We start from the raw sequence: 7,377 nt of genomic DNA, 5'->3' as shown, positions 1-7,377 counted from the left end.
TATGCTCGAGTGAACCAACTTACCCCATGCTAAAAACGTTAAGAAGGGAGGACAATGACCCGAACATCCTGGCATATCATTTTGTGTACATGTTTCTTTCTTTTTCTGGAACATTACCCCACACTATTTGTAAATTAGCGGTACGTATTGGCAAGCATTTCTTTTAGTATAGGCCCTTTTATTTTGACAAGACTCCACTAGGATTGCATTATTATTATTTTATGGTCATAGCTTGCACCGATCCATAGATTTAAGTTAAGATAGGCATTTATCATACCCTTTTGAAAGTTCAATAAACACCCTTGAACTGTGGTCACTTCTTTCTGTCTTACTGGTGACACCATGCCTTCCTTACACCACGCCAAGGCATGAGACCTGCGGAGTGCTGCACTAGCCCCAGACCTCACTGACACTCTTGAGGGTTGGGAGGCCACGCTACCCCCACAGAGGGTTGGTTGGCCAGAAACACTGCTCATGCTGTTTTCCTCATCATCTTCCACTACACCTCCCAGAAGGTCTTTCCCATTTGGGTACACAGGCATAGCCTGTCCCCGAGGGTCTTCTCCCCAACCGCCCTCGCCTCTACCCAAGCTTGGAGCCTGGTCAGCAACTCAGGTTTATTAACCTTAGTGCTGTGGGATAGTCACCTCTCTTGACATAGGACACGCAGGACATCCTTTGTCATGCCTTTCTCAGTCTCTTTGTCAAGATGAGGAGAACCATCTCCGGTTCCGGAAGCACCTCAAAACCTTCCCCTTTACTTCTGCTGTCTCTCCCCCTCTCCCCTGCTAAATTCCTTACTGAAACTGCACTGATTCTGCAACTGGGCCACTCTCACCGATCTCTGTCCTTGGCTCAGTCACTCTCCCCTTGCACTGCCTCTCTGGAAACCCTGCACTGCGGGACTGTCTCTGTATCCCTACAGCCCCCCTTCCCAGCACTTGTCTGCACTTGCCACCAGCTGGCCCGTATTATTTATCTTGTTATTCTTCTACCCCTGTACTGCACTTCCCCTCTCCCTTTCCCCTTGCACTTTTCCCTTCCCCTCTACCCTTGCACTTGCGCGGTCTGAATGACACCTGGCCTAGTATGATCGTTGTCTATCTTCCCTTTGTTCCCCCTTCCCTGCCTCATCGCGCCTTGAAACACTTGTGCATAGGCGCGTTACAAATGCCATATCATATCATATCATATCATAAGATCCATGATTATTACAAATGCCTAGCAGTATCAAAACAGTACTTTTATCGTTGGCAGACCAAGCTGTGTGCAAGACTCCAACTAGATCCAACCTCCTGCCACCAATGTAACGAATCAACTTCTGGGGCACGAAAGGTCCAGGGATGAATATCGGTTTCTAAACCATCAATCAGCCCCACACCTCTAGTACACCAGAACAGATTCAAACAGATTGGAAATACAAGTCAAAAATAAAAACTCCTTGTCCAATTATGGTAAAGTGGATGGAACAGCAAGCCTATCTCCAAAAGGTTGTGGATCATTGGTTAGTTGCAACACAGCAAAAATACATTTATTACCCATTGATGAAACAGTCTATACTGTCAAGGTTGTATAAAACTATCTACTTTACGATTATCACAACAGATAGTTCTAGCACACTACAAAATGCAACCGACCCTGTAAAGAAATGCAGAGGACAGACAGTTTCAAAGAGGAAAAGGGGATGCACTATGGATACTGGCAGGAGGTTAGTCGGTATAGTAGTTAATAGCAAAAGATCAAGGATACTTGGTTTCAACACAAAGGGAGCAATGGGTTGTAGAATATAACTAAGGGCCTTTGGAGAAGAACCAGGGGGACTGAACCACAATGTACCGTGTGCTTGTAGAAGTTCTTGGTGCTTGACTGTGTAGAGTCAGTTTCAAGGCGCTTTGCAGCTTCTTGCGATAGAGTTCAAGACAGGAGACAGCTGCCGGTATCAGGCGGCAGGCAATTTGGAGAGCAAAGCTAGATGGACATCTGCAGTCTGCAGGGTCAGGAATCATAGTCTGTGCTGGTGGTCATTTCTGAAGTACTGGTCAAGGCGTCTCGTACGGCTTTAGCGACTGCGGCATAACAACAGTCAGTGGGGCTGTCGGTTGCAGCTCAAGGGGCTCGACTGGCTCAAAAATGTCCTTTAAGGCGGTCATTGAAGATGCTTGTCAATGCACTCCTTCTAGCTTCTTTACTGGGCTTGTGTCGTCCTTTAAGTCGGACGGCCTTAAGCAGAGGACAGTGTTGCAGTCAGCTGCCTTGTCCTTGGTTTGGTTCAGAGACTCTCTGTCACTTCCCACCTAGGAAGCTTTCTGCAGAGCATAGCAGGGCACACTGTGTGATGGCTGGGTGCCTTTTCTGGAGCTGCTGCAGGGTCCTTTGGATTCGGTATCGCCCTATGTTCTCTGGGGGATGTTTAGGTGAGGGAACGTGCTTCCCTCTTGAAAGTCCTGGCCTTCCTTCACTGGTGGAAGATGTAAGGTAGACTGTACCTTCAGCCAGGGTCGAATGCTGAGTTCATCTTGCTACTCCTTGAAAAGTCTTCAGATGATCTGCCAAAAGAAGGGCTCAGCCCTCTTTTGAAGCCAAATGGACCACAGGGACTGGTGTAGGCTAAGCCTACCTTAATGAACCAATCCTGGGTCGCCACCAACACTCTGCTGTATGCGTGCGGTCATAACCAGAGTGCTTTGTAACAGAAAAGGTAAAGGGGTTAAAAAATGTAATACTAAGTCTCACCCATCTTCCTGTCTGTTGTGGATCAAAGGGTCTCTCTCTGGTTAAAGGAGCCCTCTGTGGTTCCTGATTAAAGCGGCAGGTCTCCCTTGAAGCTGCAGTGCAAGCAGACTTTCTGGCACTATCAATCCACATACTTGTGCCTTCTGAATGGGGTGCCCTTGTGGGGATGACTGCTGTAATACACACAGTCCCAGACAGGACCTTTCACTGTCAAAGCGATACTGAGGGTTGGAGCTAGCTTCAGGTTGACACAGTGCATCTGAAAGGTTGTTTGGGTTTCCTATCTCCTTTGTTAGACTCTGCAGTCAGACCCCATGTTGGGTTGGCCTGTTTGAAATAAGCTCTATTAATATGTTAATTATGTTAATTACTGCCACCATCTACAAGTCTAAACAAAAGGATACAGCGGATCCATGGAGCCTTTGGTAATTAGGCTAGCCATGTCAGGAGGAAGGTTTTGCCCTACCCCTTCTAAGATGACATGGTGTATTCTTGGCTGTCATTTCCCAACTAAATATGACAGGGGGGCTGGGCCTGTAAGCTGTGTCCACCCAGAGTAAAACAAAAAAGTTGATGGTTGGAAGGTTTAGAATAAATCTTGACCTCTGGCATTGCTCTGGGCAACCCTGCAGACCATCGTTCTTCACCTGCCAAGCCATTACAATAGGGGAAAGACCATATGCAAATCAGACTTGGCCCCACCCCCAAGGGGGTAGTCCAGCCCGAACTGCTAGGTCACATCCCTTTTGCACGAGACCACAAGCATCCCCAGGCTGAGGGCAATAGAGGCCATCGCCCGACCCTTCCGATCGGCGCTCGCCCTTTTTGTGGTCAGTTTGTTTCTCCTTGTTAGAGAGGGTATGCCCAGATGTGGGTCCCTTGCTCGCTGCGCCACAGGGAACCAGGCTGCACCTCACTGAGGAGGTCCAACAAGGCCGAAACATGTCTGGGGTTGCTTGTTTTTCTGTGCAGAGGGGACCTGGCCTAGCAGTTCGGGCTGGGCTGCTACCTTCGGTGGCGGCAGCTGCTGACTGATTTGCACATTGCTGGTTCCCTTTTGCAAAGGCACAGACGGGCTAAAAAACGGTGGTGTGGAAGGTTGCCCAGAGCAATTGCCAGTGGTTTAGATTCATTCGAAACCTTCCACCCATCACTTTTGTGGTCAGTGTCTACCCAGAGTAAACGGGTCTATGTGTATGTCGTGCGGTGAGCATAGGAAAAGTTGTGCGGATTATCCCCACACATTTTCCGGAGGCTGATCTACCATCCTTCAATTTCATAAAAAATTTCAAAAAAGCCCAAGGGAGCGCACACCCACCGTTCGGATGGTCGAATTCCTCACATCTTCTTTCAAAGCAGTTGCTATGGGGCTGAGGCCAGTGCTCTGAAAGCACGCTTTTAGGGTACTGCCTAAGAAGCCAATACTAGAGGAGCACCAGGGAACCATTGTGTCCCTAAAAACATACAATCTGCACCATCATAAGGGCAGTATTGGGACAGAGTGCCACTATGCATGGTTCACCATTAGTCCAAAGTGTATTTTTGAGTGCAAAGTCCGTGCAAAGTAATTTTGTCTGCAAAAACTTACTATTTACTGACTTTGTACAGACTTTGCACTTGCACTGCAAAAATACACTTTGCACAGTTCCATGAATCAGGGTTTGTGTCAGCAGTGCAAACTCACCTTACAGCAGTGCAAAGTCACGTTTGAACCGTGCAAAAAATTCCATGAGTCAGACCCTTAATATGCAAGCGACAGATTCGCCAGGCTCCACATCGGAGCTGAGCAGTAAGCAGCCCAGACTCCACTGCACTGTGCAGACACCTCGTGGATGGAAGACCAACCACATGTAGCCATTGTCTGGGTCGAGGAGTATTATTATCAGGTGGTGAGTCTGAAACCAGAGAGGGTGGTCCAGGATGGAGATGTGGAGCGTAGCAAGGAGGGTTGACACATTGGTGGGCTGCAGAAGAGAAAAGGGGAGAACTCCGACTCTAACTGCCCAAGTCGCCCTGTAGGTCCCACCCCAATCTTCCAAACCCAACTACCAGGGACGGGTAGAGAATGCATAAAGGATTCCTCAAGTTGGGTGGTCCTTCTGACGGTAACACTAACAGCAGGGTCGGTCTGGGACATAAAATTGTCCCTGGCACTAGCAAAAAAGTGGCCTACAGTTGCAAATGGGAATTCATTCCTTTTGTGACGCTCTTTGAATGGTACCCAAGGGGGAGGTTTTTGATAAAATGGGATGCAAATTTTACATTTTAAAGAATATTTATTCAGCAACACTGGTCAAAACTATTAGTGGCATAGTGAATTAAACTGGCCCACATTGGCCAAAAAAGTGCCCCACTTTGACCAAAAACACTGGCCCACACAAGCATTTTGCGTTTTTGGTTCGGCCATGGACCTATTGCCCTATAGGCCAGTCCATACCGGACTAACAGCAGGAGGCGCACTCTGCTACGAGGAACAGGGCGTTCGGTTGGGTGTGTGGGGGGCTGGGACAGTAAGTTGCCCTGTGCACTGATAGGGGAGCAATGGTAAGAACTGGGTCCCAGTTCACCAAGTAGGGAGAGGCTGCCGAGGGATATCCTCTGATAGAGCTGCCAGCAAGCGAAAGCACTGCCAGGAACCCTATACACCTGGAGGGGAACTTATGCAGCAATGACGGGGCGATGGGGAACGGATAAGTGGCTGGGCAAACGAAGTGAGCAAGAGAGAGAGCTGGAGGCAGGAAAGAAAGCTGCCATGCCAGGCCAGCTCTGTTAGCAAGTAACATGCTTGGTAAACAGATGATAGAGTGGGACTGGCACCAGAAAAACAGGCGATGCTGAGAACAGAGGACACAGGTGGGGAAGACCAGGTCACTGCCGCAGGGAGAGCCGACTGGGGTGGTACCGGACAGCCTCTATTAGGCACTGGCATGGGCTCGGGCCTGCAGACCTGGGCGGTAGAGTGCAGGATACTGCGCAAGTGTATCTTCTCAGGAATGCATCACGCTGCACGGTGCGCATGTCCGTTCCTGAGGGAAGTGAAACACCACTGATCAGCTGATTAGATGAAGAGGGGCTGACTGGGCTGCAAGTGATAGACCACCCTGACTGAATGCCTAGGGTCATCACCTAAGAGATCAGGGACCATACTATAGAAGGTAGGCTGGCACTGATGCCTATTCATCTGGGTGAGCTGAAAAGGTCTAGACGCTGGCAAAAAGGAAAAGTGACCAGTTGGACGATAGTACAGAGATATGGTGGATAGATGCAGAAAATAATGTGCAAGGGCAGGCGTGATCGTTGTTTATGCATACATTATGAGTGCCATAGTCCTGCAGGGGCCAGGCAGCATTCTGGAAGTAGACGACTGCTTATACTAGTTCGTCTTCTGATTTATAGATGTGACCCATCTGCTCACAGGATGAGGCTGCAGCTGGTCCTGCACAGGACTGGGCGAACAGATTTGACTAAATACTGCATTACTCAAATATTGTGTGTTTGTGATTGAATCAAGAATTATCCATTGTTCAGGCACAATTTTTCAGTTGAGTTTGTGTTAAAATGCTGTCAAAAAGGGCATTAATTTTTCAATTTAGGGATCACTGTTGTGTGGAGAGGCACGAGGCTGGTACAGAAGTTGAGAGAGTTGGGGTTTATTAAGGGAGGACGAAAATTAAAAGGATTGAATTGAAGGAGAGTGAGTAAATTAAAATATGATTTAGCTGAGGGGGGAGTAGGACATTCAAATGGGCTCTAGATGAGGGAGGGATAGACAATTTAAAGTAGGATTTAGTTGTGGTGGAGGTAGAATGGACAAATCATGTTTCTTGGGCTAATCTGATTACTGCTATGGAACCAGAGCATACCTTTGACATGCACACATGTGATATTTCTTTCTCATTGACTAGGGTATTCAGAGTATATTCAGATATACAAGCACTATCAAATAAAGTAACTATGTTCCACAAGAAAATAGCTCTGAAAAAAGCCTCTCTCAATCAACCATCCCAGACTAACAATCTGAATACCGACCCCCGTTCAAAGGAACAGGACACAGCTGTGTGATTCATGTTCTCAAAAACCTCTATCCTTGAGGTAGAGAAAGTCATCCTCTCTCTCAAGCCATCCAACTGCCAAGGCGACCTCTGCCCTGCCCAGCTTATAAAAGGCGCTACCAGATACTCTGGTTACTCTTCAAACCGAATAAATCTTTCGCCTTTTAGTAAAGATTTCCGTGGAGAGGAACATTAAAGAGTTTCACTCCATTTTTTGAAGCCCTGCCACATACAGGGTTAAAAAAAATTATTAAAAAAATTAAAAAAATAAAAATAAAAGGCGCTACCAGAGATCTCTCCCCATTTGTATCAAAACTTATCAACGCTTCATTTGCATCGGGCACCGTGCCTACCAACGTGAAACAATCTTGGGTACTGCCTCTGCTTAAAAAGCAAACCCTAGACCCACTTATACCTACAAACTACCATCCCATCACGACAGTCCCATTTTTGCTTAAAATCTTGGACAAGATTGCTTACAACCAAATTCAAAATTTCTTGGAACAACATAAGCTCTTAGGAGCACGTCAATCAGGATTCCGACCCCAACATGGTACTGAGACTGCCCTAATCGATTTGAAGGCACAAATAG

At 47.4% G+C, this 7,377-nt stretch overlaps 1 non-coding gene across 1 annotated transcript; it reads left to right on the top strand.

The window, feature by feature from the left end:
• The first annotated feature begins 6,908 nt into the window (after window positions 1-6,908).
• LOC138568219 (U5 spliceosomal RNA) lies at window positions 6,909-7,024 on the top strand. The gene has a single exon (XR_011302562.1). It is a non-coding gene; the product is annotated as a U5 spliceosomal RNA (small nuclear RNA).
• Window positions 7,025-7,377: the final 353 nt, after the last annotated feature.

This window comes from Ambystoma mexicanum, chromosome 2p, assembly GCF_040938575.1.
Source record: "Ambystoma mexicanum isolate Mex_15411 chromosome 2p, UKY_AmexF1_1, whole genome shotgun sequence".
NCBI classification, from domain to species: Eukaryota; Metazoa; Chordata; class Amphibia; order Caudata; family Ambystomatidae; genus Ambystoma; species Ambystoma mexicanum.
This window is presented reverse-complemented; position numbering and strand designations above follow the sequence as displayed.